We start from the raw sequence: 25,493 nt of genomic DNA, 5'->3' as shown, positions 1-25,493 counted from the left end.
ATTGCAAAGAAGTCTTAAGTAATTTTCCGTGTAAGTAGAATGCCCTTGTTTCAATATCTTAATCAACTTATATTCATGACTATTCAGTACTCCTGCATATTCAAATGGATTTCTTTTAATAACACCTTTCTGATTAAAATGCTTTTTTTGAAAACAGGAAAAGAAGGAAGTAGTTTGTGGGGAAAGTACTATATGAAAATAAATGAAGAAACAATAAAAAAACTCAAGCAGTAAAGACTGAAACAATGGTTACTTGGTTGACTTTCTGGAGTTGCCTTCACAAGTTCATTTTCTGCCTGCAAGTGAAACAGACAAAAATGTTTTAGTTAGGCAACTGGGAAACCAAAAAATATTATTTTGTTTTCCCAGAAAAATAAACTTTTCAAAAATCCTCTGTGTCCCTGTAGATCAATAAATAATAAGCAAAACCAATAGGAAGTCAGCAAAATAATCATAGTATTTTGAATAAAGGGGAAATTTCAATTATTCAGGATTTTTTTTTTTTCCTAAGGATGACATTTGTCACGTGTCATTCTAGTCTAATTAAAGTAGAAGACATCTTCAAAGCCAAAGATACCTGGAAGCTGAAATGATCATTTTCTTTCCTATCACCCACATTTTCTGTCTTCCTGTTTTGTTTTTTTTTTCCTAAAGCCAGAATTGAATGCAACACTCCTGAAAACTGGAGGACCATACAGGCATTTTTTCTTTCATGTGTATCTTTTTGATTTTACTCCTAAGTGCACTGAAATCTTTTGGTTTGCCATTGGCATTAGTGGAAGCACTAATGAGAATGCCTATCAAATGTCTATCTGTCCATCATCAACATAAGGTTCATATTTTGCCCTTGTTCCCATACCAAAAACTATAGAAAGAGAACTGTTTGTTCAAGACAAGGTGTTACAAAGTATCAGTGACATACTAGTTATATAATCTGTTTATTTTCTGCCTTATTATCTGCCTTATTATCAGTGCTTGTTTCGCTTCTCACCACCACAGAGCAAATGCCAGGCAAGCAGCAGATTTTTACGTAATTTTCTACTACACCTAGAAACACTGTCCCTTTACTTCTATGAGAGCGGCTGTCATGAGTCTGAATTTATGACTCTGTATGTGTGTTATGTTCATGATAGACATTAGGTCTTCCAGGTATAATTTTCTGTAAAGAAAAGTAATTTTATTTCCAGCTGAATAGGCACTGTATCATACTACCCAAGTCAAACAAAGTTATTATTTGGCTTTTCGCCAAGTTGTACAGTATAGAAAGGTCATATTTTTAATAGCTTTGTACTCCATGGTAATCAAATTTGTAAGCCTGGAGAAATAAACTACTTGAATATATCAGTGTTCGCTGTGCACGTTTAACCACTGCTGTTCTGTTTGTGTGGTACTCTTCCTCCATGCTGCCACAGCAGAGCAGGCTGGGTTTTACTCTTATCTTGGTTATTAGCTTTGTACATTAAGGTATAACATGCTATTTATGTAAGAGCAGGACTACTAATTTGAACTGTTTCTTGCTAAACTCCAGTTTTGAGGACTAAACCAAAAGATACTATTCTCAATCAAATGTCTGCTGACAGGCAAACAAGGTTACATCACTGTAAACCTGGGTGCACGTAAGTGTTAATAACTTGCTCGAATCAACAATAATTAGAAAGAACACCTGCTTTTAAAAGTCATTTTTCTTCTGCTTGACTGGGCATTGCATTTGCGGGAAATGGATGCTGATTACATGCAAATGAAATTTCTAAGGGTTTCTTGTGTTTCATTTTTAAAAATGATCATGCCCTGTTGTGTATCAGGAGCAATCCAGCTCAGTTATTGTTCAGCAGCACCTGTTATGTCAAAAAAGAGCTGTGAAACCTTGAAAAGTCCAGAGGAAAAGAGAAAATTTTGCATCAGGACTTGGGCTATCTATCTTCTTAAACATTAGATTAACCTGAGGTTTTTGTGATTTTATAATAGTTGTTATGAATTGGCTTAGAGTCAAGGTGCAGTCTGACTGGTGAGAGGAGATGAATTATTAACCTGTAACACAAGGGTTGGGAATTGGGGCTGCCAGACAGGACTGTTTGTGCGATGTGTATTGATGGCTTCTTGACAAGGAGCTTTTTGTCTGTCTCAGAATAGCTAAGGCTAGTTGCAATAGCCACACTGCTTTGGTAATGATATCTTTCCTGGTCATTTCTTTCATTGACCTTTTCCTTTTTCTTTCTTGAATTGTACCTTGCCTGCAATGTGGTGGTCAGAGTTGGAATTCTACAACCTTTGGCCATGCTTCTTGACCTCTGCAATACCGCGAGACTCAGATTCTAACCACTATTTTGAATAGTCTCTCTTACATTTAATTGCTCAAAAAGGTACTAAACACCATTTAGTACTTAGCCAGAAAACCTAAGCAATATTGTCATGGAGACAGAAATCTTCCTCATTTGTTACAGATTTCATTGCTACAGCGCACTGCTAGAACTGGGCTTTATGTTCTGCCTATACAACATATGCTACAAAATTTGAATCCAAATGAATTAAAAATGTCAATTTAAACTGCATTGTTAAGTCATATGTTGTAAATCCCTTATTTAAAATTAAAGTGGTCTTCATTGGCTTTAGCTTAATTCACTTTGGAAATGTCCATATAGAACTGCAATGTATTTTAATTAGTCAACTTAAAAAGCTCATTTGCTGTCATTTATGTGGGCATTGCTTGTACTATCCTTTGCCTAGAACATGTTCTCTGACAAAAAGCCTTTACTTTGTCAAACTGGTGCTTTTCCTAAGCATTAGAGAAGCAGCAAGACGTTTTACCTCTGTCAAAGAGTTTTTACTTCATGACTGGGTTTCATCGTATTGTTCCCAGGACTCACCTCTAAAAGGCACACACTACTGCTGTGTGTTCTAGTGTGTTCTGGGCCCTCTCCTGCACCAGCTTTCACACAGCAGGGATCCCCAGCCCATCAGAGCACGCTGCTCCATCTACGCACAGATCTGTCAGCTTGCAAGTGCGACGGGCTGAGGGCCCTGCTTTGCATTTTGAGTGAGTAGGTCACAGAAGCAATGGCTTTTGTGAAGTGAACCTGCATAACTTAGAAAATTATCATTTGTGGAGGATGAAATGGATGCTTCAGTATGTTTGACAAAGGTTCTTCAGAAGTAGTCTTTGGGCGTGCATTGAGAAATAAAGAAAATGTAGTGCGTTTTGATTTTTACTCTTCTTTTCTTAACTCTCCAGTTTGTAGCCAACTTTTCTTCTAATGACCATTTTTTTCTTGCCTGCTGAAATTTCTTAAATATAACCCAAAAAGAAATGCTTTTTGTTCAGAGAAATTTTTTCCCTTTCTTTGAAAAGTTCCTCTGCCAGCTTATTCCAAAGTAAATTTTAGTTTCAATTAATTATCAACAAGTAACTTGTGTCATCACATGGAGAATAGGATTTAACAGAACAGAAATATGAGCAGATTCTTGATGTTTGAGATCAGGCATCACAAAATTTTAACAGATGAAATGGTGTCATGAGCATAATTACATTTAAAGTTCTATGATTTCTTGTTGCCATGTTCATAATAGGGTCACCATCATCTTGGTGATGACCAGGTACCAAACATCAAAAATAATTTTCTTGAGATGCAGTTACAGACATTTACAAGACAAGATAAATTTAAACTTGCACAACTTTGTTCCAACAAGAGGTATGTCAGGACTGAACTGGATTGAAATCTTTGAAGAGGCAATTCATTTTTCCATTACGGGGGAAGTTGTCTTCTGATAATTTTAACAGACTGAATTAGATCTCTGAGTTAAGATTTGAAATGACAAAAGGCTGATTTTAAATACTTCCTATGTTTTGCATGTAGGGCTCCAGGTTGTGACTGCTCTGCTGGCAGAGTGGTTGTGTACGGCAGAACAAACAGCCCATGGCAGGTACACACCACTCGTGTGGCAGCTCCATTCTGGATGAGATGACTGATTGCAGTCCACTTGCAAAGGATATTGTGGATGGGCTCAGTGGTGGCTGCAGCCAGGCAAAAAAAAAAAAAAAAAAAGTAGCTTCAAAAATTTCCTCCTTTAAGAGATGTAGACTCTGACTTAGGCTTTGACTGTATGTTCACCATCTGATACATCCATCTTTGGGAGCAAGTCCTGTGAAGGCAAGTGTCAGGATACCTTACCTTTCCGTATGTTTTGGTGTTTCTTTCCAAAGATGTCTGTGAATCTGTTCCTTATTGACACATGTACAATACCTGAAATGTTACATGATGTCCCTCTTTCCCTCTTGTTTGGTGCCTGCTATTTCTCCTTTCCTTGGACTAGTGCTACAGGACAGGGATGGCACATAAGCAACAAGGAGGCATTTTGCACTCTGGTGGTGTTTACAGTTTCAGCACAATCAGTCAAACATTTGGACTGAAATGGCAATGTCACGATGGACCCACTTCTATTGCCTCCCAGGAAAAGCATCCAGTGCCTTATGGATGCCAGTCTCAACCAAAGAGACATTAAAACCAAATAAGGTCATTCTCTGAAACGTTCATCCAGAAAAATCTCATTAAAATCAAACTGAGATCTTTACCTCCTTACAAGTGCAGAAAACAAGGGATTTAATTCACTCTATGCAGCTGTTATCCCCGTGCAGCAGCTGGAGCAACCAGCCAACTGCAGGCTGTTCTCCCAGCTTGTGACCTGGAACTCCTTTAAACCACACAGCATCTTTTGTGCAGTGCTGCACTAGCCTTTTGGCCTTTAAGTCAACAAGACACTATCCCAACATGGCAACATGAAGATCTGGAAGCAAGAGCTTTATTTTGATGGGTGGAAATGTTTGGGTTTTTTTTTTGTTTTAGGAACTGTCAAACTTAGCTGGGAATGAGCTCTAATTCCTAAGCAGTGCAGTGTCTGCACTCTGGTAATGGTAAGGTGGTCAAAAGATTGTCTGTAAGTCATGGAGGAAAAGGACAACAAAAGGGACATTAACTTAATTAAGTCAGTAAAGAGTAAAAGAAGGCCACATGAGTGTTTGTCTGTGTGACAACGTACCTTTTCTTTATATTCCCTTTAAGGTTAAACAAGGGATGTATCATTGGAAAGGCAGGTTGATTGTCTGTGAAAACGTCAGTTAAGCTTTAAAGGAAATAGTCAATGAGCATAAAATTCACAAATTCAAAAATCAGTAACTTTGTATGATATGAAAAGGAATCTAGTGCTGCATTTTCCTTATAAGCCCTGTCTCACTATGGGTGGTTCTAAGGGACCGACTGTGGAGAACTGAAAAACAAGAGGTTTGAGTACAGCAGGAAGTTAGAAGGTAAGTACAGGGACAAACAAGCAGGGAAATCTGCAGGTCCCAGCAAGACGGAACAGCTGGCGAAATTGTGTTGATTACATGATGAGAGCCTGTGACATGGGCAGAGACTTGGTGGAATACAGGGAAGAAACCTAAAACATGGGATTTCCAAAGCCACTGGAGGGGATGAATGTGTTCTCAACCCGCTAAACTCCTGCACAGTACTTGACCTTAACAGTTTGATGTTTTCTCTTGTTTAACACCTGTAATATAGTCTGTGGTCACTGAGACAGAAACAGCTTCCCAGGATGTGAAAGGGCAGTGCCCGAAGTCAGCCTCCCCACTACCCTTCCTTCTTCTTACCGTTCCCCTGGGCCAGGTGGAAAAGGACAAAGCCAAATCCTTAAAATTCTTAACTCATATTAAGTAACTGGCACATAGGACTTCCCAATATTTCTGATGTATTTCATGCCTGTTTTTGCTGTGTCTAGTGCTGAGCACATTTTTGATGGCTAGCGCGGCTGTGGGTGGCTCTTTCCAGAGGTATCCAACCAAAAGCAATGATGATTTAAGGTAAGACAGAGGTGAAGAAGAAGGAGTGGTGCAGGATACAGATATATGTTTAAAGGCAGATATGCAACTAATTTGCTATGATGCCTAATCTGTAGTCCCATACATATTAAACACTGAGGTCAAATAATTTCTAATGTATTTTGCGCAACTGCATTAAAGATTTCTCTGAACAGAAAGAGATGGCACTGTCAAGTGTCAGGGACAACCTGTCCCTGCCTTCCCCAGGCACTGAGGAGGGCAGTTTCCAGCATGGAGCAGCTATGCAGCTAATTGTTTGCCTGTAAAAGTCTGGTAGACTGCATGATAGTGTAAGTGATGTGTATCTAAACCGAAAGAGAAATCACTTAGTGATTCCTTAATTGCATTCATTTGTATGGCTGAAGAAATAAGTTGTTCCCTTAAGATTTCAGGTAGCATTGTCTAATGCTGGGCATCCCATGTATGTATTTTGTAAGGGAACAGACTCCAGCCCAGCCAAAAAATGAGTGAGAAGTCCAGGAAGGAACTGTCATACTCTGAAGTAAAACATTTCAGTGAACAAAGGAGAATATGAACTGTGCTCTCAGGTCCAGAACCAAACTCAAATATCATTGTGAATGTGCTTCTAACTGTTTGGATCATGCGAGGTATTACTGATCCAGGAGCTGTCTGGGAAGGGAGTACTCATGTCTACAGGCATCTGAGGAATGCATGGAGTCACAAAATGGAAAGAGTAGAACAAAGAAAGGGGGGTGGGGGAAGGTACAACACAAGGTTTCTTTTGCTTGATTTCCCTTCTTTTTCTACTTAAATATTTGTATTGCAGCCCTGAGACAGCAAATGGTTAACAGCCAAAGACAAAACCCACTGTGACCGTCAGGTCTCTGTGCAATCATCAGCAGAACTAGCTATTCTAGCCAATTTAATAGCTTGAAAATGAACTCATTAGTGGTCTTTTATCAGTGGAAAAAAGTCTATTAAATCCGGATGTGTGAAGAAGCAGTACAGAGGCTCATTTCCATCCCACTTGTGACCTGAACAAATCAGAGAAATGCTTTTCAAGGAACAGGGTCAGGCTTGACTGCAATAAGATATTTTCTACACACAGCACCCAACTTGTATCTTTCCTTCAAGTTTCTGATGCAGTTAATTTTAATTTACAGTCTATTTGTCACTCCCCACATCTCTCCCTCTCGCCTCCTTCCCAGTACTGCTGTCATCCATAAACATCTGGGCTGTTTATACTTTATAAAGAGAAAACGTACTATAGTCTGTTGGATTTCTTGGTATACCTTCCCAGTGATAGCCCTCTGACAGCTCTGGGCTCCGCTTCTCGCTGATCGAGGCAGTAAGTAAAGATTCAGATCCTCATCTGGAAACTAAGGACCACAACAGAATGATCTGGCTGGAGACCTGGTCAGAGCTATGGGCAGAGGGAAAACATACTCTAACCTTCTTTCTGCCCCTTTGGAGAACAGAAAACCACATGTGAAGTGTTTGAAATTTAGTTCCCCCAAAAGAGGCAAAAGCACTGTTTATGTCAGGGTATCGACATTGCTCTGGGACTATGCTTTAAAATTACCTATAAACAGCTGTTTCTATATTTCTTGCTTCTGATGTCAAACACAATGTTGAGTAAGCTGATGAACCTGGCACTAAAATACACGTTTGACTCAGAAGGTGGTATATCTTGTGGGATAACATTGTCAGGCAGCTGTCTGCCTTTAAGCAACAGTCCACAGTGAGTTTTAAGAGGAGATGAGCATTTAAGGACTGTTGTTGGTAGAAACACTCAAAAAACATGTCATGTCTTAGCATGAATGAGTTAATTATCTTTATAGAACTAACTGTACAAACAACTGCTTCAGACTCTTCTGGAACACTGCATTTCCATGAGGGATGCTATCGTTCCTAGAGAGCTGTACGCTGCCACTGCACACACAGTGAAATAACACTGTCTTCAACTCAGTATTGGAAAGACTGTTTCCCTTCTTCCTTGCAACTATTTGGTCAGAAGTTGAACTCGTAATGGAATTAAATTATTTTTTAAAAAAATTTAATTCCAGACATTTTATGCACATGTATTTAAACTTACATTACTTAATAATATACTAGGATTACTAAGTGGCCTCTCATCCTGCCCTGAAACATAACCCTATTATTCCAGTCTTAGCTGTCTTATGAATAGAAAATCCCAGCTATGGTAAATTCCTTTGAAATGACTCTGGGATTTTACAGTGAGTCTGTGGGCTAGTTTGAGACCACCGAACTCATTTACTGTTGTCTGTTAAGCCAGGCATGAATCACAAATCTCTGGGGTGAAAATTCACTTTATTAACCCCCTGGATCACCCAGCTACCGAGGCAACAGCTTGCTGCAATGAGTAACTCCATAACTAAAGCATCAACCACACAAAATTGAAATCCCTTGATTAGAACAGGGGCTGGTAAACCGCAGACTGGGCACATAAATACTTCCCAGAAGTTTGTTTAGCTCTTAGCAGAAGCTGTTCTCCTTCACTTGCTTTGAAAGGAACAAAATTGAAAACTGTTCCCCAGATTGCTTCGCCAGCCCAGAGCCGGCCTGATAACTTGTTTTGCGTGGTCCCAGCCTCACGGCACACCGTGGCGATTCTCCTGTCATTGCCTTGCATGCTCCTTCTTGCATTCCCCTGTCCTGGGGGATGCCCGTCAGTCCAGGAGGTCTGGACATCTTATTAGCTTGTCTTGTAGGTGCTGTAAGGTTTGCTGAGAGCCTATCATGCACTTTATTGTGCAACAGAAGAAGAGACGCAGGTGATACTTTACCCCATGCAGTCCAAACTTAAATTTGGAATTAAGACTACATATTTATTTAATATTTTAATGTAAACAGAAATCTCATTTACCTAGGAAAAAGGTTCTACCTTATTAGGCCTTCTGAAGTCTGGTTTAATTGCTACGTCTCTCAAAGACATAAAAAAAGGTCATGGAATTACAAGAACATGGCAAGTGATTGCAACAGGAAAATTTTGTTGGAACGAGTAAGTGTCTGTCTGACTTAAGGTATTAAGATTTGTATCCCTGAGCAGCAGAAGGTGTCCTGCAGCACAGGCAGGCTGCGGTGGAGCACTCTTAGGCAGGTACCATTATTACAGAGCATCATTCAATCTGCTTTCTCACTGAAGCTTTTGACACGCTGTAAATTTGTTTGTAAAATTCCACTGTGCTTTGCTTAGCACATCTATAGACCGTCAGATGTGTGCATTTGTTACTAAGAAGTAATTTTATGTTATCTGAAGTCCCATTTTTATGTTTCAAAGTCTTTCTCCACACATCACTGGGAATGTTAAACTCTCACAAAGGAAGGGGAGAGAACCATTTAAATAACACGCATACAGATAACATGCTGCCTTTTATTCTTTGTTCTCAGAAAGTATGTACTGTACAAGAAAAGAACATGGTCACCTATCCCCTTACTGGAGAAACTGTCATTCCTAATTCATTTAAACAGGGTACTTAAGATGCCTTGAGCAAACTGAAATAGCGTTAAAGGAAAATTAATCTAGTCTGACTGGAGAAAACTAGGGTGTTTTTTTTCTGGAAGTGTAACACATTTGTTAAAGAAAGAGGTCATGCTGCTTTTGTAGGCTCATTTGGGAGGAGTGTTAACCTTTGCCGTGCTTTCACCTCCCCATGGTGGGAGGATGGCAGCACAGCCAGCACTGTCCGAGCCATAGTGATGGGGTGGATGCTCCCGGCGTTGCTTGCATTTGGTTTGCGTCTGGGCTGGGCAGCACTGCAAGTTGAAAGGGGATGTTCTGCCCAGCTGGGAAACAAAGCCCCTCATCCCTGCCTGCCTGCGGGAGGGAGACCTGATGGTGGCAGGGCAGCAGCACTGGCTTTGGATGTCTTCCATAAAGCAATCGTGAAATAAAAGAGCAAGTCCTCTGTGCCCAAGAGGGTGAACCAGGCTGCAGGGTTATGACTGCTGAGAGGCTGAACCACTCCGGAGTGAGCCTCCCATAATAACTCTACAGACATTATCTGTTGGCCCTGCCTGAACTAGGCGTGTTAAGCAGACACCTTGAAGGGCAGAGTTTAACCTCTTCTCTGCACCATAATTGTTGGAAGAGGCATGTGTTGGCTGAGAATAACTTCTCAGCCTTGTCTTTCCTTCCCACATTCCAAGGAGCCCTGTTCCTGTAGCTTTTTGTGTTGAAGGATTTTTACATTGTTGCTCTGTAAACGGAGATCCAAAGCAGTGATTTTTCTAGGCACCCTAGTGAAAGTACTTTGTAGAAATCAACATACTGTTTTGCATTAATCTTACAAATTTACTCTTTTCTGGAGAGGGGAGAAAGACAGTACTGACATGCATGGTGGTTCGTTGTTTGTTATGATATATACTGCTCGCTGTCAGCTGGGTGGCAACGTCAGTGTGCTATTCCTCAAAATAACAGTTGAGATTAATTAATGGGTAACGTGTCAAGGTAGAAACCCTTCTTTATGTGGCTGGGTACTTTCAAGAATACCACAAAAGTCTTTCTAATGGTTGTGCGGTGGTATTTAATGATGATGTTGTGTAAGACTAATATCACTACTTGTAGAGTTTTTTCCTACAACTTTAGAAGCACGTTGATTTTTTGAAGGGCTAATTTCTGTAATCTGTATTCATGGAAAATGTTTGGACCTTTGTCCTGAAAATGTATTTCAGTGAAAAGTAAGAGCCACAGTCAATTCTGAAATTGCAAATGTAGGTAAAAAAACCCAACACAAACAAAATTCCAAGATGTAAATTTTTCATTGATTATATTAAAGTTCTATAAACGTATCAATGAGGGAAAGGTTCTTTTTTTAAAAAAAGAGAATTATAAACTCACATGATTTCTCATTAAAAAAAAACCAACTAGATATTATCCTTGTTATAAATAAAGTATTTAGAAGAAAGGTGAACAGACTGCAGTGTTTATTTAGGGACTAAAAAAATATTCCCAAAATTCTATCCTGGCATCAATGGAAAAAATTTTTTTGGAAAATATTGAGGTATAAGCTGTTTAGAAAAATAAAGGAGTTTGTCCATATACGTATATTTAAAAATTCTGGACTATATATGTGTAGCATTTTTTAATTTTCTTTATAGATTTACAAATCACCATGCCATAGTATATCACATGGATATTTAGAGCTAGACATTGCAACATGGCTAAGATACTTATCTAGCAGTACACCCCAAAAATACATTAAGTGAATCCTTCCAGAAGTCCAGGCCAATACTTATCGCTGTCATGTTATCTTCTTTGTAAACTTAAGTGGTCTATACATGCTAGGATAGCTTCATTGTTACACAGGTTGCACAACACCTGATGTGTAAGTTAATATGTTAGACAGCAGCAGGACAAAACTGGATATTTTCTGGACAGAAGTCTTTCTGGGTTCTGATTTGAATCCTCTGAAATACCCAATTTTATACACCATAGCTTGAAGAGTGTGATGCTCTTAAAGAAACACATCATACCTAGGCTGACACAGTCATCCTGAAGGTCAGATCTTGATGTTTAGTAATTACTGGTTTTGAATGCAACCTAACATTACTTTAAAGTGCTTATAATTATGTGTGTTTATAATTTATTGTCATATTAGAATCTCATTATTATAGTAACACCAAGAACATTAGGTTCAAACGTCTTTTCTCTGTTCCCTGTTCTGCTGACCAAATTGTTGCTCCTTTTGCAGTTCAGGACATGCTTCGAAAACATACCTTCTGTTCTGCTTCAGTGGGGAATGAGCAGGAACCATAAGCCTGTCTGATGAAACGGGATTGAACTCTTGCATAAATCCCCAAACAATGGTGAATTCCACCTTGTAAGAAAAAAAAAAGAAAAAAAGGCATGTCATTAGTTCTCTGCTGCCATTTCCTGCAGGTTATCAGCTTTAGAGCACTCCTTTGAAGTGTCATATAGCTGGTTTTGAAATAGGAAGAAATGATCTTGGAACTTTTGAAGAATATTGGCATTTCTCCTTTAACAAATTAGAAGCTGAAGGAAAGCAATTGAAAAAAAAGTGTCTTGTCTCGCCTCCCTGCTCCATCAAAACGCTGTCCTTTAGGCAAGATCTTTCAGGGATATACTGTCTCCTGACTGTCATCACTTATACCATAGAGAATCACCTATGCAAAGCTGAGAAAATCTGAGAAAAGCAATGTTGTTCCACCAGCCTGCAGACTACTGTAAGTATTAATATGGTCATGTAAAGATTCCTACATAAATTACAATGGTACTGAAAGGATGACAGTAGCATCTGATAATGACTTACAGTTCTGAGACCCCAATGTCAAAATTTTCTTGTTCAGACAGATGAATTTCATAAAACTGTTATAGACAGACAGAGAAAATATAGTAGCTGTGACTCTTGTGTTGCTCCTGTCTAATAAGACTGAGCTTTGAAAAAGTCATTGCATGATTATTTTGATTTAAAGGAAAGAGAGGTCATATTTTTCCTGTATAGAATTGTGTCTATAGAGGGACATATTATGTAATGCTGGCTGCATTTAAGGACCAAAAATCTTAAGATAATATTGATTTAATCTGTTAAGTAGGTTTTCTGTTGCAGTCTTTTATTAATTGAAGTGGTCACTGCAGCACTGAATGTTCTCATTCCTGAAAATTATTTTGGCATAATGGGTTCACTCTGACTTCAGCCTACCTTTTTATAGCCACTGTGAGTCCTGAGTAGCACAGTCTGAAAGGTGAGATACCCAGCTCACAGACACGTGTCGCTGTACTGGAGGAATGCACAAAGTGCAAACACATGTATCTGTACAACAGTAAATTACCCAGGCATCATTTGAGCTGCATCTTTTAGCATTACAGTTCAGCTGATAAAAAACACAGCTGGGAGCCCCCATCCCAGAGATGCTGCTGCAGCTGGCAGCCATGAGTAGGGGGAAAGCACAGCACAGCCTTGAGTGAACTCAGCAGCTCCTGAAATAATACTGTAACTGGGGTTCAAGGCTGCTCTCTCCAAGATTGTTTTCACCATAGCAGTGGGACACGTCAGCTTTCAGCTGACTAAAACCCGTTCAAGTATCTCTCCTATTCATTCCGATAATTTTCCTTTCTCTTGTATGTTTCCCACAAAAGATGTAACTGAGACTATCTAGATGAGTAACATAAATAAAATTTTACCTGTGATTGGAAGCCCAGCACTAGTTTGTAAGGTGTAAGAACAGATGTGATGTGATCCACTTTCTGTCAGGCCTTTGTTCCATTTATTCTCTTTGCTTTCCTGTTCAGTTAACTTTTAACAAGAGTGAACTCCTTTGAACAAGCCCCTTGTTCATTCATTTTAGCACTTTCATTTATCTCCTGGTGCCTGCTGTGGATAAGAAGCCTAAAGGTATTTCATTAATGAAGCATGTGAAAATGAACCAAGTGGACAAAGCTATTAATTAATTTTCATGTTTTTTGCTTATCAGGGTTGTGCAAGATAGTTTGGACAGATTAAGAACACATTTTAACCTCATCCCAAATGCTAACTGAATGAAACTGGAAGTCAAAGTATTTAGCAGCTTCTGTAGCACACACCACTCACATCTGCCCGCTGCGGGTCGAGAGCAACACAAGGATTGCTGGCTTTCGGCTCAGGAAGTGCAAGCGACAAACACTCATCTGAATGGGGAATACTCACTTGCAATAGCAGGAGTGTCTGTAATCTCGGGTACGAAGCTATTAGCAAGTAGCTTTTCATATCAACATTTGAACAGATGTCTTAATGTACAGACTACAGAGGAAAACTCTAGCAATAGCCCTTTGCACGTTAAAAGGGGACATATACATCAGAAATACTAGTTTTTCAATTAAAAGTAACACAGAAATTTGTGAATACTACTTTTATTGTAAAAACTAGGAGTGGCCCTGTGGCTCACAGCAGGTGTGTATGGAGCTCAGTCCTGTGCCTCTGCCAGTGTGGACACGAGGGCAGCGCATGTGCTGCTCTGTGTAGTCTCTCACCACCCACTGACCCGCAGCTGAAGCAGTTCCGGAGCTAGACATTGTGTTTTCCACTGCTGCAGGAATAACAGGAAAAAAAGGGTGCGCAAATGACTTGACTAGTGTATATAAATTGTCCAGCTTAAGCCTAATTGATATGATTGCAAAAAAACGCAGAGTCAATTGATTTCAGAGCTCTTTTGAGTTTACTGTATATGAGCTATTCTTTCTAAAGCTGCCTTGGTGCAGTTGTCCCAGGCTTTACCTGATTTATGGGTCCATGCCTATAAGGGCTAAGTGCCCTTCACTCCTCGTTAATTAAGTCCAACTCAAAGTCACCCATCAGAATTTCTCTTCTAATTCCAGTCCCCGTAATCACTTATTTTCTTATGCACTGTATGTTTCACTCCTTTGCCTGGATTCCAGTTTCAGAAAACTCTCCCTATAATGCTGCTCCTACTCTACCTCCTGAGTTACACGAAGTGTCTCGGCATCTCATTTCTCTACACTGCATGTTACTTTTAGAGGTCTGGTCAGATCTTCCCCTGCCTAGAAAGCTGAACTTTAAAAATCTGTTTGGATACTGTTTTCAGCCTCTTGAATGTAGATGATATTCCATTTTTTGTTGGTATCTGCTAGTGCATTTTATTTTCCTTGAACAAATGCTTCAGTACAGGTCCCTATTCCCCTCTTACTGTAGGTTACTATTTAATGAGTTTTGGTAAGCTTAGATGCTGAGATAGATAGATAGATTCTGCTTCCTACATTTAATATAATGTGTTGCCATGGAGATAACTTCTTCTCTATCTGACAAGTGACAAATAAGCCAAAGAAGGCATTGCCAAAATAGTTCAAAGACTGGAAATATGACATTAAAAAAATCTTTTTTGCCACTGAGCTAAATTATTTATTTTGCCACTCTTTTTGCTGTTCTATTTTATCTCTTCTTTCTGGAACCAACTTTCACATCTCTGCTCCTGCTAACAGGACTGGCAGGCATGTCCCTTTGGAGCCTGTCCCTGTTCCGCTCCATGAACTGGATTACGTGTTACTCAGGATGGAACTGGCATTTGCCTGCCTTGTCTTGCTCTCTGCGCCCTCATTGGCAAAGGCTGAAAAGATTTTCTTCATCACAGATCCATTACTTGGGTTTTTCATGATCCCACATCTGGCAGTTCACTGTGCAGCACTGCGGGAATTGTACCAGTTGGGATAACTCACAAGCTTGTCTCCTTCTGGGGTTTACAGCCTCGTTATTTTAGCTTGTCCTTGGTATTTCTCCAAAGCTGTTTGCCATTGTGTGAGTAACTCCACTGGATTAGCAATTTAGGGTTTTGTTCTTGGGGGTTGCTAGTTTAATTGGTTAGATGGATTGAATAATCCATTTAAAATATCCACCTGTCAGGGTAGAGCTAGACAGTTGCCACCCTATATGTGTTCAGACACATGCTGAAACACTGAAGTCAAAATTGTTCTCTTTTGCCTTATTAAAAGCCCTCGGGAGCATTGCCATTTGATTTAGCCCCTGACTCAGCAGTGAGGGCAGTGCACTTGGAAAGCACAAGGCAAAGGAGTCTTCTCAGCAGTGGAAATGGCATGAATAGTGGGAGCAGTGCATGGAGCTTCTCCAGAGAAAGAAGATAGAAACTCTGTTGACCTTGAATGCTTCCAGTTGACCAATGAGCTCCATACTAAAAGATAAATTTTCTAAGGTTATCATTCATTTTCACTTTGCAAAGGCTGCTACAAGGGCTGTGCCTTACTGCACCAACCACTGCCCTGGCTTGTCTCTCCCATCTCTGGTGTATTCACCTCAGCACCATTTATTTGTTTCCAAAAAGGACTGACTGAATTTCACGTCTGTGATGTAAATACCAACATCTTAAGAGAAGCTTTGGCTGACAGGAATGCACATGGTAGAGTTTTCAGAGCAAAGCACAATGAACCACTAGATTAGGAAACCTGGAATCCCACCCCGCTCTGCTAGGAAAGCTCACCGCTCTCTCCATTGCATATTAATTTATGGAAGGCATATGAGTTTGAATATGAAGTACCAACACATCTGAGTTGCAGTGAAATGGTGCTCCTGTAAATATAAAAGTTGTATTTTTCAAATTCTTCAGAAATGTTGTGCTAATAACATTTAAATCTACAGAAAATTTGCAAACTCTATTTTTTTTTGGTTTTTTACCTGAATATTGAGTACTCTTCAATTGTATTCTTTCCATCAACAGAATAATTTGTCACATACCTCACAAAAGTTACTTTTTTCCCTAGCTTTATGATCTAAGCAATATGGGAAAGTCATATCCAAACGGTTGCTCCATTATTCTGGCCTCCACCAAAATTACTCTAATTTCACCAAATAATTTTATTTCTTGGTCAAGTAGTCTTTTGAAATGTGTTGTTTCTTTAAAAAATATCTAAATGTGTCTCAGGGAATCCAAATTCAAAGTAGGAAAATTGCAGCTAAGTAGTCAATTAAGTTCTTAATTGCATGTAAGTATTGACAAAAGCACTACTCTTTGGTGTTCTCCATAAGAAAGAAATGACAGAGAGCTGAGAATTCAGGAGCAAGAAGGTGAGAACAAAAGGATGGGTATATGCCATGGAAGAGGAAAAGAACATTTTTGATCTGTGCATTTAATAGTTCCTGAATGTTTTTTGCTTGAAATTAGTCACATGAGAACCTGGTAGTTCCCATTAGCAGCTCTTCTTCTGAGCCTTCTCTTGGTTGTGAATGTTCACATTTTTTGAATTGATTTTTCATGTTTGAATGTATCAGTTGAAACCACTTAGTTTCACTTGGCTTCACACTAGAACTATTAAAATTCCTATCATTATCTTTCTTTGCTGTAAATTGGAAGAGATTTGGAAAATAGTAAGTGCAACTGAGATTCTAAAAAGGATTTCTTGTGAATATTTTATGTAAGGATTTTTAAAACAATGGTCTAAAATATGTGTGGAAAATATTGTGATTTTTTTTGTATTGAGTAATGTTGATGTGCCAGAGTGAATCGCATTTGGCTATTCCAAAATAAAAATTCTGTATCAGTCAACTACCGCAATGATGAAGCTGCATCTGACTGTAAGAGAGAGTTCTCACTTTAGCAATCTTTTGTGTATATTAGAAAATTATTATATTAGGGTATACATTACAAAATAATGAAATTTCTAAAATGGTGGTTGAAACAAATGTCATGAGGTCTCCAGTCCAAACTCCTAGTCAAAACAAACCTGTTGCCAACACTGGATTAGGTCAGCATGGATATGTCTAGCCAAGGATGGCGCCTCTACAGCCTTGCTCTGTCATATTTTCCTGTTAAGGAGAATTTGGCTCTTCCACCTTTGTAAAACCCCTTCAGGTACTTGCAGGCTGCTACTAGATCACCCGTTAGCCTTCATTGCCCCAGACCAAACAACCTCAGATGTCTAGTGTCCCATGCTCTAGGCCCTGGGCCATCTGTGTAGCCTTGTGGTGGACTCTGCCAGTTTCTCAGGGTAACTCCTAAACATGGGGACAGAAACCTGGGCACAATATTCCATTTTTGGTGTCACCAGTACCAACTGGAGGTAGGTTGTAACTATCCTGACCTGCTAGCCAAGTTCCTTCTAAGGCAGCCTTTTGTGCATTTTGCTTTATTTGCTTTATCTGGCTCACATTCAGCTCATTGTCCATCACTACACCAGGACTTCTCCAGCAGAGCTGTTACTCTCAGCAAGTCAGTTCCCAGTGGGTAGTCCTGCCTGCTGCAGAACAGTTCACTTACTGAGCCCCAGGAGATTATCCAGGTTTTCCAAAGTCTGCTTTCTCCAACCTTTACCTGCTGGAGGACAAGCCATTCACCTTAATTTGGGATCATTTGCAGGGACGCAGTGCTGACTTATCATTTGGGTTGTAGAGGTAGATATCACACAATGTAAGACCTGCAGCAGTCCCTGGGATATTTTTGACAAAGCAGTGGCTGTCATGCAGTCCCCATGATGTAGCCCATAGCCTGATTTCACTTTGCTGAAAGAGTATTGAATAAAACATAGAAAGGACATAATCCTAATAATCTCTTACATTAGGGCAGAATCGTTCTTTGTATAAGTCTTCTGTATTTGGAAATTATTTTTCTCGTTATTTGTGCGAGTTCATAATCTTTCACATTTTAACAATAGTAAACAATATTATTAGAAAGGTTTAATGTTTTGTATTGAGAAGTCACAACTTTGAGAGAGCGGAATTGATACTTGTAGATCCTTGCTAGCTAATAAGTACCTTTTTTTTTTTTTTTAATTTAAAGAAATGCCTCTTCTGTCCATCTAGGTACTTAAAAGCTTCTGTGAAATGTTATTAGTGTTTAAGAAGAAGCACTGGGTATCCGTCAAGAGCTTTACTGCTAGCAAACTATAGGCGTTTACTTCAAATCTGTGCATTTGTATATTTTAGTATTCACCCTGTGCTAAGAAAATAATCTGGCAACTAATTATCTGCACAACTTCGTACAAGTCACTTATGCCAGCTCCAGTGCATATTCAGAGAATATTCAGTATATCTGTTCCGAAGGACTGTAATTCAGAAAGGGACTTATACAGCCCAGACTGAGGCAGATGCACATCCGAATGAAGCCAAGAGGTGCAGCATGCAGCGTGCTCTCCCCTGTGCTTATAGTCAACAGACTTCAGCCACGGCAAGGTTCAAACTCGTATTTTCTTTGTTTTTGATAACAAAAGAGAGGACTTACATCATCCAAGTCTATTGGAAAAACATCTAATATGTGAAAAAATCCCACATATCACAATAATAAGGCAAACGTTTCTCCTCAGGAACACAGGCGGAGTTCAGCTTCACTTTAGGGCATGGATATGCAGACCCAGGGTTACCTGGACAAGAAGTGGCTGTTGGGCCAGGTGTCCAACATTAGCTGCAGGAGAGCTGAAACTAAAAGGTTACCCTTTTGCCAGTAATATCCCTCCTCTCCTCCCAGGGCAGAATGCATCCCCCTCAGTGAGGGAGTGCAAATGAAGTTGCCTGATCTCCTGCAGACTTCTCTCTCTCTCCTCTCCACCCCCACCCCCACCTCATCCTCTCTCATACACTCATGCTCATCACTTTCTGGGAGCAGGCATGCTTTTGACATTTTACTCATAGCAAAGAGGGCAACCATCACCTTTGACTAAAAACTTTCTTTAGATCAGTACCTAACGTGAAGTGTTGACTGCCTGCACATCAGATGGCTGTTTTCCTAAGGGTTTTGGAGAGCGAGGATGCTAACCTGGAGGGCCTGTACGATCGTGTAACGTTGCTTCTGTTGTTTCTTACTGTTCTTTGATGACAGTAAAGGGATAGACTGACTCGGTGCTTTAACCAATACCGTAGCCATGAGACAAGTTTGCTTCTAGTTTATTACATCTTCTGGCAGGTTGCGTATGTAGAGGGTGTCTCTTGGAAAGCGAGCAGGTGGACTTATCCACTGTTGTTTAAAGTTGGCTCAAGTCCTTTTGCAGAACCATTGCCATGTTTTTATCCAGGGTAAGTTGGTAGCTCGAGGGCTGGACAGTCAGTCCACGTGATTTCTCCCAGGATTCACTTTCAGGCTTTTTGCTGTTTTATATCCACCTGCTTCCTTTCGGAAATGTGGTTAGACTGTAGGATTAGAGCCGTCACCACTCTGCCAGTGATGAATAACCAACGTGCTTGTCATTCTCCTCAATCGTGCCATGAATGCTTTATGCCACCCTTAGCAGATGTTCTTTGATGGAAAACTTGCAAACTAGTTAGGATAAAAATCTCATCAGGGAAGGTTTAGTAAATATCTCTAGACCCAAGCTTTAGTATTCAGTTGAAATGTGATTCTTGATTTTTTAACAAACACCACTGGAAAGCCTGGAATGCTTCCCTTCTACTAAGTTTGAATGCTCTTCATTAAATATCAAAATATCGAGTGCCAAGTTACCCCTAAAAGGTAAAGGCTGTGTTTTGAGGCATTCATTCTTTATGTACAGTCTTATCTCAGTGAACTACCTCAGCCAAATCAGCTGCAGTTGATCACTGTGGGAAGCCGCCCATGGGACTGGGGCTGCGGTCCCCCGGGGAGGGCAACATACATTCTTGGGCTAGTCACAGTCATCAGAAATGGTTGTCCTCAGGCTGTCCAAAGTAAGGCTGAGGTGCTCAGTGAGGTGCCAAAGGCTTTTATTTGGGTCCTTGGCTTTGTTTTATGTGGTCCCCTGCCACTGACACTGTTTTAAATTTTCAGAATTATTTTAGAAGTTCCTGGCAAGACCAAACAACACTTTAAGGAAACAGCATCATAATTTTGGTGTACATTCGCACCATGCCTCCGTGTCCTTCATGCTCTCATAAACCCCTTTATCTAAATACCACATCTTTGTCCAGAGCCTGCATAGTAGAACTTACAAACAGTAATAGATTATTACATATCCTTCATCATATCTTTGAAACAGTTTCCTTCATCAGCATCAAAGCAATCTTTTCATGCATTTGGATCAGAACAAAAGACTTCTGAGCCACCTTTCCTTCCATTTATGTAGGTTTTACTTTAATACCTGGAGAGCTACCCTTATTTACAGAGGACTAATCAAATGGATTGATCTTCTGCCTAGTTTTGCTGCTCCTGTTTTACTTGGTAATGTTTTCTTATTTCCCTCTGTTTAAAAATAATGATAGTAAGTATTTTTCTCTGCTGTCTCTGGTGCAGCACTTACAACAAAAGTATTGCTTAGGTTTTCACACAAATGTCATCTTCCTGATGAAGTCTGACAGGGCAATTGTAATTCCTAGAATGGAAATGTTTCAGGGATTGTGTATGTTTGGTGAAAGTCTTTAAAAAAAATGGTGAATGTTGGGTCAGATATAAGGAGCCATAAACAGTTCTGGGAAATGAACTGTTAACTATCTTCCAAACACTGCAGAGGGATGTCTCAGTGCTGATCCTCAGGGATTACTCCTGTGGGTGATCTCCACAGGCATTCTGCTCGCCATGTTTCTCATGGATTCTGTAATCAAAATGCCAGCTTGTATTGCTTGGGGCACCACTCTGTTAAGAAACAATTTAAAAACATGATGAGTTGAACTAGGAAAGGACCCCTGAACTTTTAAGGGTATTGAGTACCAGGAGAGTGGAACTCCTTTGGAAACGGTCAGGCTTGGTTCTATGGGCATGAGGAGGAACTCGGCTGAGTTTATCATTACTCTGCCTTCAATAACCATCCATATTGTCATTTTTAGTTGTATTCTTAGTTACCAAGAGGCAACTAAGCCTGATGCCTTGCATACTTTCACATTGATGTGGCTCTGTTGACTTTCCTTTACAGGAGTGTGAAATAAAAAATTAATGTATTGAGGAAACATTTTACCCTCTCTAATCACACAAAAGGTAATATTTTTAGAGTGACATAGGGAAAATAAAAGAGGAGTAGCATAGCTGAATGTCAGACTTGAACATTCAGTAGAAAAATGAGGCTTGGGATGCATAAAATTTCTGTTTAGGCAAGTTCAAAATAATTTTATGAACCGTTCACCCAGCTCAACTTTCTTTTTCTGTCTCATTTTCCTTTACCAGCTAAAAACAAATACAGCAAACATCAGTAGACCTTGAAAAACATTAAAATTGAGCACAAGGTTCCTCCTTTCTTTCAATATAACTCAGCTAAATTGAAACACCACTATATTTTAAGACGACAGCTTTCAAGAAAACATGATATCAAGTTTAACTTTAAAAAAAGATTATGTTTTAGTTCAGTCTAAGAAATTTCTGTAATGATATACTCCAGAATGTGTTGTAAAGAACTATTAAAATACACCTTCAAAAATGAAATGCGGTATACCAAATTATTTAAAGATCTGCATGTGTATTGCTTTGTCTTTACAGGTTGATAATTATGAAGTTATAAACTGCAAAGAAACTACAGCCAAAGGCATTCATTATGGTGTTAGATTGAAGTGTATACTATTGCATTTGTAAGCACTCTTTTTTTTTTTTTTTTTTTTCTTTTTTTTTGGTTACTGCTTTTTGGATATGAATTGGCATTTGCATCCCTTGGAACAAAATGAGTTCCAGATTGATTCCATAGACCACAACCACAATAGCCAAGCAGCTCCAGTGACTGCTCGGTGCCAGAACCATTAGATTTGACATGGCCTTTTGTATGAGCAGATCTGAGTTAGAAAAGTAGATGCTATTAATTGGTCCAAAAATTCAGAGATGTGGGTAGCTGGCCATTTAACTAGGCTTCTCCACTTTAGAAGGCTTCTCAAGCTGTATACCTGTGCACTGACCTCTGCAGGAGAGTTTTGTTGCTGGTATGAGGCACACTCAAGGATCTGTTCCTTTATCCCCTTGAAGAACCAGCAAAGAAACTGGCTGTCTTAACCAGACAAGCAAACAGCGTGTCCGTCAGCCAGGGCAATGCACAGGAGCTGTTTGGAGCCATTGGGAATGGTTGGTGAAGCTGTCTCAAAGCAGCTCTGCTACGGTGTCACTGTCCAGATGCAGGTTTGTTTCTCTGAGAATTGTTGATAATCTTCAGTGATGGGAGCTGGAGTGTGCTTTGAAGAAGAGGTACAAAGACATACTCTGAATTTCATTGGTCAATACCCTGCCTTGAAACAGGGGTTGGTTACAGGAGAGACAGGCCATAAGCTTTGAGAAGGGAGGGCTCAGGGTTTTTGCTGAAGCTGCAAGTTCTGTGTGGCAACTCGGACTCTGCTGGACTTTGGGTGCTTTGCTGTTGTCCTCAGCAGGATCAGGATTACACATCTGGATTTGCCTCTCATGGCCCAAAGATCACGTGGGATGCAAAAGGAATGAGACAAATGCCCAGCTGGTGCCACCAACTGGTACAGGTACATGAAAGCCCATATAATTGCCTTGATTTACATTGTTTGGAGATTTAGTTCTGAACACAACCACCTTGTTAGAATTAGGACAGATGATATCTGCTGAACCTCATCACTGCCATTGCTGCACTGCTTAGATATGAAGACAAACTTCACCTGTTAAATGAGAAAAACACACCCTCCCCTGGGGCTGCCCAGCTTCTCGCAGGATCTGAACCTCTGCCTCTCCTGCCTGAAGCACAAGGCAGCCTGGCTTTATGGACTGCCAGCACAAGATCCTTATCTTCACCCCTTCTCTGTCCCTGCTTGTCCTGTCTGAAGGACATAGCAAAACCAGGTTTGCTAAAAACTCACCTTATGCAATGCTTCCATTTTGTTCTGATTTTGGCATGAAAAGCTCTCTTTTTCTGAACCCCATAAAAATTGAAGAACTGCTTAGGCTGATTTTATTCCTTCCCAAAAAGGCTGAAATCCAGCCTGTCTTCCTGTCTGAATGAGGGCTTAGGACATTCACTCTAACAGAAAATTGTTTGCTGCTTACTGTCTTAACCAGCTAGAAACATACGTTTTAACCATTATTCTTCCAGAGGGTTGTTAGAAGTTACAGCACAAGCTTAAGCCAGCACGATTCCATTTTGTTTCCAGGAACTTTTGCATTTACTCTTTCCAAAGCAATTCAGTGAAAAATATGACGATACCATAAGCACTGAGAGACAGAGATCTAATAATTCAGGATGCGAAGTGTTTCTACTAAAATTTACTAAAATACGGCTTTAATTGATGTCGTGACTGAGTACTGCTATGACTGATGGCATTTTGATGGTGTCTGTGAAATGGAAGGACCTAAAGCTTCAGACCATCCATCATATGCAGATGTTTATTTTACTGCAAGGATTCCCATTCCTGTAAAGTGGTTTGCGTGGGTGGGTTATAGCTGGGAGCACCAGCATTCTCCATGCCATCCTGACTCATAGCTAACTGGAGAAACTCAGCACTGCCAGGTGTGATGCCCTACAGAAGTTGTGTTTATTTCAGAATGTGTAAAGTATAAAAAGAAATAAAATGCTGACATGCAGATGATGCAGACAGGTCCACTGCAGATGACCAGTGGAGATCACTTGGGCAGTTATGTTTTCCACTTGGTTTAGTCAGGGCAGGATTGTTTTATGGACTCTCTGTTGAGGTTAGGGATGGTTATAGACTGGGAAAAAAGAAGTTTCTTGATTCCAGTTGGAGTCCACCTCTAATGAGAGTATTTTTTTATTGAGGAGTAAGGTGCTGTTAATAAAACATCAGTGATGATCCACTAGGGTCTTTCCTGTTCATATCGATGCTCATGTAAGGGCTTAGATGACTACACTGATAGGCCCAAGATAAGCAGGCAATATGAGAGTGCACAGATAAGATCATATATTTGCCTTGTTATTCTGCTATATTGTGTTTGTAATAAGTTGTGCAGTGCTATTTAATTTGTAGTTATTATGCACAAGATTGATAGATTCTAGTTATCTTTTATATATAGCAGAGTACACAGAGAGGGTCAGCCTTAGGTAAAAAATTCAGGGAATTTTTTGAGACCCTGCAGGCCTGTCCAGTCCATCCAGGCCAGTTTCCTGATGATCAGGTTATTTTCTTGGTACCTGGCCACATACACGGCTTGCATGGTCATATCCCTAGGCAAGGTAAACTCTTCAGATACAAGGATGCCCAAGGAGGTAGCAGCTGCAGAGCTGAGGGGTAACCCCCTCCCACATCTCTTGTTCTAAACCAGAGACTAAGCCAAGACCTGTGCTCTTAGTCTGGGATAAGTGGTACCAGCCATGAGAGGCAGGAACTTAGGGATGAGCATGATGAGGATGTGATGGGGGACAGGAGAGTGAGGAGCCAGGGGCCCAAGTCATGGCTTGAGGACTAAAGTGCAGTCGAGTGATGTAGGTTGGGATAGAGGAGATGACAGCTACCACCACCAGCATGAAAGGTGAAGACAAATTTGCATTTTTCAGACCCACCTAGGTCCTAAATTTCGGTGGACTCCAAAATGTCTAAAGCCTAGCCTGAAAGTGATTTTCAAATGTTAGTTTATTTTAAAAAGGATATATGTTGATATTACAGTTCAGTAATACTAGACACTCACCTGGAGGGTAAAGTTAAGATTACATGTTAAATTTTTGGCTGTCATAACTTGAATGTTATTCAAGAAATATTTTTATAAAAGGGATTTGTATTTGCCTGCGTGACTTAGGGTGCCAGGTGGCTGAAGGTACTTCAGCTTTGTTTTCTCTAACACTGACTGGCCACAGTTGCTCACTCTTTTAAATACTGCATGTACTTAAGGAAAAATACTGCTCTTTAAGAAAAAATAAAACATCTCACTGTTGCTAAAAGACATATGAAAAAGTCAGTTCTGTATAAAATCAAGAAGCACATCTCCTCATCTGACGAGAACCTACTTATGCTTCAAGCTCTCAAAGAAAACACCTCACCAGGGTCCACCTCTCCTAGAGACCTTGGTGATAGGATAAAGAGCCTGAGACACCTATACTAAATGATTAATTTAGCTTGAGAGAATAATGTCTTTGCCCCAGCTTGGAGATGTAGATGTGACAAAGGTGTATAGGATCAGATCTCCCTGTGGTATTGTCCCAGTCTCAATTCACAGCTTTGCGGTCTTCACAGGACATGCCATCTTTTGCACAGTGCAGTTTCATGCCACTATCCATGTAGCCCTGCAACAAGTATTGCTATTGTGTGTAACAGGCTGTAGGCTCTGTGTTGAGTTTGTAAGGCCTCAGGACTGAGGCTTGATAAGTTTATTCTGTCTGAACTTCTGACCTGCCTGCAGCTTT

The 25,493-nt window shown here is 40.0% G+C and overlaps 1 protein-coding gene across 2 annotated transcripts in view; it reads left to right on the top strand.

The window, feature by feature from the left end:
* ADARB2 (adenosine deaminase RNA specific B2 (inactive)) overlaps positions 1 to 25,493 on the top strand; it is a 353,051-nt gene that overhangs the window by 69,059 nt on the left and 258,499 nt on the right. The window contains exon 1 of one of the 2 annotated variants that reach the window (XM_080385113.1): positions 15,961 to 25,493. This exon is cut by the window's right edge and continues 46,917 nt beyond it. The exons of the other annotated variant lie outside the window; for it this stretch is intronic. The gene's annotated coding sequence lies outside the window, so the exon portion shown is untranslated. Of the gene's footprint in view, positions 1 to 15,960 lie in introns of those variants that run through there. 2 annotated transcript variants of the gene reach the window in all.

Source organism: Falco punctatus, assembly GCF_963210335.1.
Source record: "Falco punctatus genome assembly, chromosome: 4".
Classification (NCBI taxonomy): domain Eukaryota; kingdom Metazoa; phylum Chordata; class Aves; order Falconiformes; family Falconidae; genus Falco; species Falco punctatus.
This window is presented reverse-complemented; position numbering and strand designations above follow the sequence as displayed.